General features: G+C 48.6%; 1 protein-coding gene across 4 annotated transcripts in view; it reads right to left on the bottom strand.

Moving 5' to 3' along the window:
* TNNT1 (troponin T type 1 (skeletal, slow)) overlaps positions 1–7,619 on the bottom strand; it is a 57,301-nt gene extending 49,682 nt beyond the window's left edge. For all 4 annotated transcript variants that reach the window (XM_015429170.1, XM_015429173.1, XM_015429172.1 and 1 more), the window contains exon 1: positions 7,524–7,619. The gene's annotated coding sequence lies outside the window, so the exon portion shown is untranslated. The remainder of the gene's footprint in view (positions 1–7,523) is intronic.
* Positions 7,620–7,906: the final 287 nt, after the last annotated feature.

Raw genomic sequence — 7,906 nt, 5'->3', positions numbered from 1 at the left:
AATATCTAGAATCTGTAAATAGGAGACTACAGGGAACCAAGTTGACACAAATGTGGAGTGGTGTGGGGTATCTGATTGTGCACACCTGAGCGAAACAGCAATTTTTGCCATGACCAGGTGTTCCCATATATCTGTTTGATTTTATTTATTCTATTTTTGCCCTACTCTTCCTCCAAAGGACTCAAAACAGTCACATGTCTTTTTCTTTCCCATTTTATCCCTACAGTAACCCTGTGATTATTGATCTGTCTTCTTCAGTCTATCTTGTAGGGGATGCCAGGTTGCCCACTCTGGTGGGTCAGCTCCCACTCTAGGCCTCTAAACCCTGTTGCCACTCAATTGGGCAGCTGGGGGAAATGGGTTGGCTGTAATAGTGTCCTTTGAAGGTGCAACATCCCTTCTGGACACATAACTATAGAATCCTAGAGTGCCTCGTAGGGTTGCCAGGTCCCTCTACCTGGCATCCAGCCGGGGGGGGGGACTGTTTGTCTGGGAGAGGTGCACACATGCTGCAATGACGTTACCTAGAAGTGACATCATCATGCCGAGCACGTCATCAAGGGATGCTCTAGTGTTCGGACTTAAAACTCTATGGTACCATAGAGTTTTAAACCCGAATGCTAGAGTGTCCCCCGGCGACGTACCCAGCACGATGACGTCACCTCTGGGTGAAATTAGCGCGCTGGGCACATCAGCCCAATTCAGGTGCTTGGGGGGGGGAGTTCCCCCTGGCGACTGAATCCAGGCTGGCGGGTTAGGGGCCCTAACCACCTAACCCAAACCCCCGCCCCCCGGGGGGACCTGGCAGCCTTAGTGCCTCATGATGACACAGTGACATCATTTCCAGTTATGCAGACAGAAGGGCTGGCATGATATCATAAGAACATAAGAGATGCCAATGTTGGATCAGGCCAAAGGCCCATCCAGTCCCCCACAAAGCACCTGAATTGGGCCAATGTGCCCAGTGCGATGATGTCACCCAGGGATGACATCATCGTGCTGGGTACGTCGCCGGGGGACACTCTAGCATTCGGGTTTAAAACTCTATGGTACCATAGAGTTTTAAACCCGAATGCTAGAGTGTCCCCCGGCGACGTACCCAGCACGATGATGTCATCCCTGGGTGACATCATCGCACTGGGCACATTGGCCCAATTCAGGTGCTTTGTGGGGGGAATTCCCCCTGGCGACTGAATCCAGGCTGGCGGGTTAGGGGCCCTAACCCCCTAACCCAAACCCCTGCCCCCCAGGGGGACCTGGCAGCCTTAGTGCCTCATGATGACACAGTGACATCATTTCCAGTTATGCAGACAGAAGTGCTGTCATGATATCATGGGATGCCTTCTGTGTAAGTCCTGCCCCCTCAGTCTCCTGGAGTTCTGGAGAACTCAAACATTTGCATTAGCATCATGCATGTGTAACACAAATATCACAAGAGGTTCAAAAGGCATAGTTACCAGCTGTACACATTTAGTGGGTATTTAGTAGGTGGTTACTGGCAGTACTACTTAACATAATTAGGCTCATTGGCAGTTCGGCTTTTAACAGATTGCCAAAACGGTTTAACAATCATGTCTAGGACAGGGGTGGCCAAACTGCGGCTCGGGAGCCACATGCAGCTCTTCACACATATTGTGCGGCTCTCAGCAGGGCGGCTGGGAAAGTGAAGGGGAGGCGTGTCTCCCTGATCGGTCTTCCCATCCTGGGTAGGCTTGAGGTGGTGGTGGGGGAGCAGAGAAAGAAAGCAACTTTAACTTTAAATGCGTTCTCAAAGCCCCCCGTCAAGCCTACAAATGTCATTGGACAAACAAAAATCATTATCAATATCTGTTTTTACCCCTTTTGTTTTTATTTTTGGCAGTCTCATTTAATGTTAATGAGAAGCAAATCTGCATATTTTCCAATAAAAACATGTGTGTAATATTTGTTCATGGCACGTGGCTCTCAAACATCTGACATTTATTCCATGTGGCTCTTACGTTAAGCAAGTTTGGCCACCCCTGGTCTAGGACTAGACTGGGACTTTAGAACAGTCACGTAACAACAACAAGCTGAGCTCCTGTAGCTCTGCCAGCACTGCAGGGTCTGCTTGGCTTAGGCCTGAGCCATAGGGTGAGCCTTAGAGTTGCCAACTCCTGATTGGGAAATGCCTGGAGATTTTGGGAGTGCAGCCTGGGGAGAGGAGGGACTGCCTCCCATGGTAGCCATTTTGTGGCTGTGTCCACCATAGGCTTGCTATGGTTTTCCCTTGAATGGTCGTGGCCCCGCCCCCAGCGTGCCCAGCGTTGTCACGTCACTTCCTGGTGACGTGGATGCGGCGCTCGTGCTCCGGGATCGGCCCGGGAGTCCCCCGCTCCAGAACAAGGTGAGACTTGGCAACCCTAGTCCACCATGCCGTGTCAGAATTCCAAAAGTGTCCGCAGACTCAAAAAGGTTGGGGAACCTTGCCTTGATTTCATGGCCTGAAACATCTCTCCCCTCATTTCTTGTTTTTGGCTATCCAGTTTGATGAAGAGTTCTGTTGCACATTGTTTTGTGTTATTTGGTTCTAACATCACTTTCTGACTTGGGTTTTTTCCAGTGAGTCGCCGGGGCGACCTCCAATCTCTTTCTTCCAGAAGTTATTTTAAATGAATAGCTAACCCTGTTCTCTAACAGAACAAATTTGTTTATGGAGGGCTGAATTGTTCTCTCTCTCTCTGTAACTATCAAAAGAGATTAGAGTATGTACATACATTTATAAGATTAATTGATTCAGTTGTCTGGATTCCCTCCAAAAGACAGATCAAAGGGTCTCTAATGCTTTGGGTTACCAGCTCCAGGTTGGGAAATTCTTGTAGATTTTGGGTTAGAGCCTGGAGAGGGCCTTCAGCAGGGAGGTGATGCCATAGAGCCCACCAGAGGTCATTTCGAGGGGGATCGCAGTTCCCCCGGGTGAGGTACGGGGGGCGGGGCACATGACAAAGCCCCGCCCCCTGATTCCAGCCGCCCCGCTTCCGGCCCTCATTCAGCCAGGAGGAGGCAGGAGAAGAGGGAGTGTAAGTTGCTTCCTCCCACCAGTACAATAGAAGACAAGTCAGGGGGTGTGGCCTTATGACACACTTCCGGTGATGTCAGTGGTGTGGCATATGCTAATGAGTTATGCTAATGAGTTCCCCTAGCTCTTTTCTACGAAACGACCCCTGGAGCCCACCCTCCAAAGCAGCCATTTTCTTCAGGGGAACTGATCTCTGGAGTCTGCAGATCAATTGTAATTCTGGGTGATCGCCAGGCCCCACCTGGAGGTCGGCAACCTTACAACATGCATACAGTAATGTTGATGTATGTCTTCATTTAGAACTAGGGTTGACAGGTCCGACTTGGGAAATATCTGGGGACTTTGGGGGTGGAGCCAGGAGACTTTGGGAGTAGTGTTCCCTCTAAGATGAATTAGTGTGAGCTAACTCAGTTTTCTAGCCTCCGGCTCACACATTTTTGTCTTAGCTCAGGAAGGAGGGCTCCAGAGCAGACTACTTTATGCAGTAGCCAAATCACTCACTCACAACTTTAATGCCAGTAGCTCACAAAGTAGAATTTTTGCTTGCAAGACGCCACAGCTTAGAGGGAGCATTGCTTGGGATGCCAGGAGCAAGGATGTGACACTTTTGTGATGTCACTAGGGTTGGTGTGTGTCATGTGTGAGTTGAAAAATTATGATGTCTGGGGTGTAGGCTTGCCAAGTCCCCCGGGGGGGGCGGGGAAACCCCCGCCCCAGAGGCCCATTCCCTGCTGCCGGCGGATCGGGCCCCGGGGGGAACCCCACCCCAACGTGCACGTCACCCGGAAGTGACGTGACAATGCCGGGCACGCTGGGAGCAGGGCCACAATCATCCGAGGGAAAACTCTATGGTTTTCCCTCGGATGGCCGTGGCCCCGCCCCCAGCGTGCCTAGCGTCGTCACGTCACTTCCGGTTTTTTGCACTTTCTGCAAACCCCATTTCAAATGGGGTTTGTGGGGCCATGAACCACATACCATCTAAGTTCACTTTGTGGTTCAGTTTGTGGTTTGGCCACAAGCCATGGTTTTTCCACACAAACCAGATTTTTCCAGTTTGTGCCCATCCCTAATCAGAGCAACGCTGATTTTCCCCAGCATTTCTTCCCACTGCCCTATTGAGTGACAGTGAGGCTGATAACCCAGTTTACACAGGAGACTTCTTGTCTGCCTGTGTCATGTTTAAGTTGTGCCAATTCAAAATGACTGTATCTTAATACCCTTCTGGAGAAACCAGTCCCAGTTTGGTGTCTACTGGAACTTGCCCTCAGACTTTGGGCCTCTGCTGAGGGGCATTCAGGGGCTTCATTTTCATGCCCTTCCCTTGTCCTTCAAAGCTTTGTTTGACGCAGCCAAGGTGATGGCAGTATGAGCATTCGTATTCTGAACAGCTGTTGTAAAAGGTCACAGATATTTTGGAAGCCTCTTCAGGGCTATTGTCTCTCGGTGTCTCATTTGAATCCACTCCCAGCTGTATCTTTAAATAACCTTGAGCAGTCTGAGGTGGCATCCAAACCGGGACTCCTTTTTCCTTCCTGCGTACAGCTCCCCATGGGATTCACTGCTGTGCCAGGCAAGTTTACCAATGGAAACTTTCTGAAACATTCTCTGACAATCAAGTCCCATTTTCATGAGCCCCAAAGTTATCTTCTATGACATTTCTCTTCTGGCATCCAGGAAGCAAGTCCAAGTTAATGTGTTTGTCTGGCAAACTGACGTTAAAAACTTTATGACCGCTCATTTCTATGCAAACTTTGTTATCTTCCCCTTCCTTGCTTGCCTCTGAGCTGGCATACCACACGTGGCAGGCAATGCTTGTTCTTATGTTCTAAATCAATCAGATATACAGATTGATCGGTGTTACCGCTTGAAAGAACCGCATGGCCCTGATGAAATTAGCCTGTATTAGAGTAAAGGAAAGAGGGAAGGCTGCAGGGTGTATAGCTGGATCTCATCAGTTCTCGGAAGCTGAGCAGGGTCAGTTCTTGGAAGGAAGACGTCTGCAGAGGAAGGCAATGGCAGACTACTTCGGCTTCTCACTTGCCTTGAAAGCCCCTCACTGGGGTTGCCATAAATCGGCTGTGGCTTGATGGCACTTCACACACACACACGAAAGAAAAGAGTTGAGCTGTGCTATCCTAAACAGAGTTAACAATGATCCAAACTCGCTGATTTCAGAGGGCTTAGAAGGAAGGGTGTAACTCTGTTTAGGACTGGAGTGTTCAACTAGCAGCAGTAGAGTAGGGTGCGAGCCATGGCTGTTCCCCTGTCATTGCCACCACTAATGCGGAGACATTTGCACTGGCAACAGAGGATCCGCGTGGGAGTTTTGATGTGGGCTTTTCTCTGTTAGCTATCTTCCCCCTGCGTTCCCCCCCTTGGACAAATTGCACCGCCACAGGGCTTTTAACAACAACAATTAATCACTGCCGCGCTATAGCACAATAACGTTATAATGGTCTATTGCCACAGTCTACGAGCAACTAAGTTATATTACTAATGACAAGATAGCATGGGAAAGAAGAGAATGTTGTAAGCCACACTGGCTCCCCCTTGGGGAGAAAGATAGAGTCGAAATGAAGTAAATAAAACATAATACTATTCACACAGAGCATTTCAAGCATTCACAGAGGCTCCAAGCGATTAGCCCAGTAATCCTTATGATAATCCTGTGAAAGGTTCATTGGTATTGCTGACCTTTTATTGTAGGGGGGATGTGGCCGAGGCTGAGACAAGTCAGTTGATTTTGGCCATCTAGGGAACAATCCTAAGCAGGTCTATTCGGGCTCAAGTCTCATTTTAGTCAGTGGGGCTTACTCCCAGGAAAACGTTGTTAAGATCGCAGCCCCAGTGACTTTGTGGATGAAGGTCTTTCTGGTTTACAGTTTCTCAGTAGTTGAGATGGGGGCAGCCATTTCTATTTTGGTCTTGGTCTGCTCCCCTCATGATAAAAAAAAAAGTGAGGGGAAAGAAGGGTGTGAGTGAGGGGAGCGTCTCTGACATACTTTGCCCCTCAGCCTAGCACCTTTCTGGTACCAGGGCAGGGCCTGGAGAGGAGTGCTTTTACCAATGTGAGGTAGGCCAGGACAGGGTTTCCTCCCCAAACCCACACACTCCCGTTTTCTGTAGAAAATAGACCGCTGTTCCCTTCTTTGTACCTGAATGGAGCAAAGACATGAAGCAAATATTTAACAGCTCCATCACATCTAGTTTGGCCCTTAGCTGGTGTGCACCCAAGATGGTAAGAACAGCTGACAAAGTAGGCACACGTTTTCCCAAACTATTCTTCTGCCTCAAATCCATGCACCATTTTTTTTTAAAAAAAGCTAAAAAGCTCTGTCAGTTGATTTTGATTATTCTGCCTCAAATCCATGCACCATTTTTTTTAAAGCTAAAAAGCTCTCTCAGTTGATTTTGATTACTTCCCATCTCTAGTTCCAGCTCCTGCCAACCTAGCAGTTTGAAAGCAAGAAATTGCAAGTAGATAAATAGGTACCACTTCGGTGGGAAGGTAACAGCGTTCCTTGGTGTTTAGTCATGCCGGCCACATGACCACGGAAACGTCTTCGGACAGCGCTGGCTCTTCGGCTTTGAAATGGAGATGAGCACCACAACCCTAGAGTTGGATTCGACTGGCTTTCGAGCAAGGGAAACCTTTACCTTTACCTTTACTATAAGAACTGATGGCTTGTTGCCTGAACAGGTGTCAAGTATCAGTCCGAGGTTTCAGAGTTCAAGAGTCACTCCTGAAAGTATCTGAAATGGAGAAACGGTTTTCAAACAGCCCAGTCCCCTTCTCCTATAGCAGCATCGGTACACAGGCTGCCTGTGTGGGTGGGGCAGGTCCTGAGCCTTAGTCTGAGGCGGAACAATCAAATATGAAAGCATCTGGAGAGTGCCTGGTCGAAACGACAACTTTGAGATGCTACAGAAGTTTAAATGTCTTAAAATGAGTGCGGGAGCTCACGTCTTGTCCGCAAGCCTGACTCTCAGAAGCATATGAGATAGACAGTTACACAATACAAAGGGACACAGCACCGCCCCTCAGTCACCCATTCATGCTCAAAATAAGCGTTCACTTCTTAGTATTGATCTGATTGTTCTAAGGCCCAGGGGCCAAGCCCTGCTAAGTCTTGGTTCAATTAATTGGTCCCTGGTATTAGAGGTGCTAAAGGTTTGGGGGAAGACTGTGAATGAGTTTTGAGGAGATGAGTTGCGGGGACCAGGAAATAAAAGGGGGGGAATAGAATCAGGTTAGAGATGCGACTTGTACGGAGAGGAGGCTTAAAGAGGGAGGTCAACGTTTAGAAGAGAACGTTAGTTTTGCAAATTCACACACGGTTAGAGCAAGCACAGTCGTGTGCCTTTATAACAATATCACAGATTATCTCAGCACCCTTTCAGTCCAAATGCATGCTCCTGCCTGCCAATTACACAGAGTGAAAAATCTCCCCAGAAACACTGCAGGTTCCCCAAACGTTTGTCTCACCTCGAGACGGACAGGTCAGAGATCCCTCTCTCCCTTAGCAGGCGCTGGTTGCTCCAGAGGCCAGGGTAGGGGCTGTGAGTCCTTATAATGAGGTAACCAGACACCTCCCCCCCCAACATTTGCATGTGAGGGGATTTGTTGAGAGGAGAGTGACACAAATGTGAGTTCATCTGCACATTCCCGGGACAGAATGTTCACTTTTATAGCGAGTGAGAGAAGGACTGAGGGATGGTCCCCAAAATGGTATTCAAGATGAATGGGGCCGTGTTTCAATGAGACCCCAGTAGCTGACTTGTAGTAAAAACTGCTCCCATCAGCAGTACACTCATTTCAAGAGTGTAACTTGAAAGCAGTGAAGTCCTAAGAGTGGGAAAGAAATTATT

This window comes from Gekko japonicus, unplaced genomic scaffold (genome assembly GCF_001447785.1).
Source record: "Gekko japonicus isolate JY-2015 unplaced genomic scaffold, Gekko_japonicus_V1.1 scaffold2783, whole genome shotgun sequence".
NCBI classification, from domain to species: domain Eukaryota; kingdom Metazoa; phylum Chordata; class Lepidosauria; order Squamata; family Gekkonidae; genus Gekko; species Gekko japonicus.
The sequence above is the reverse complement of the archived record's forward strand: the minus strand, read 5'-3'. Positions and strand labels throughout refer to the sequence as shown.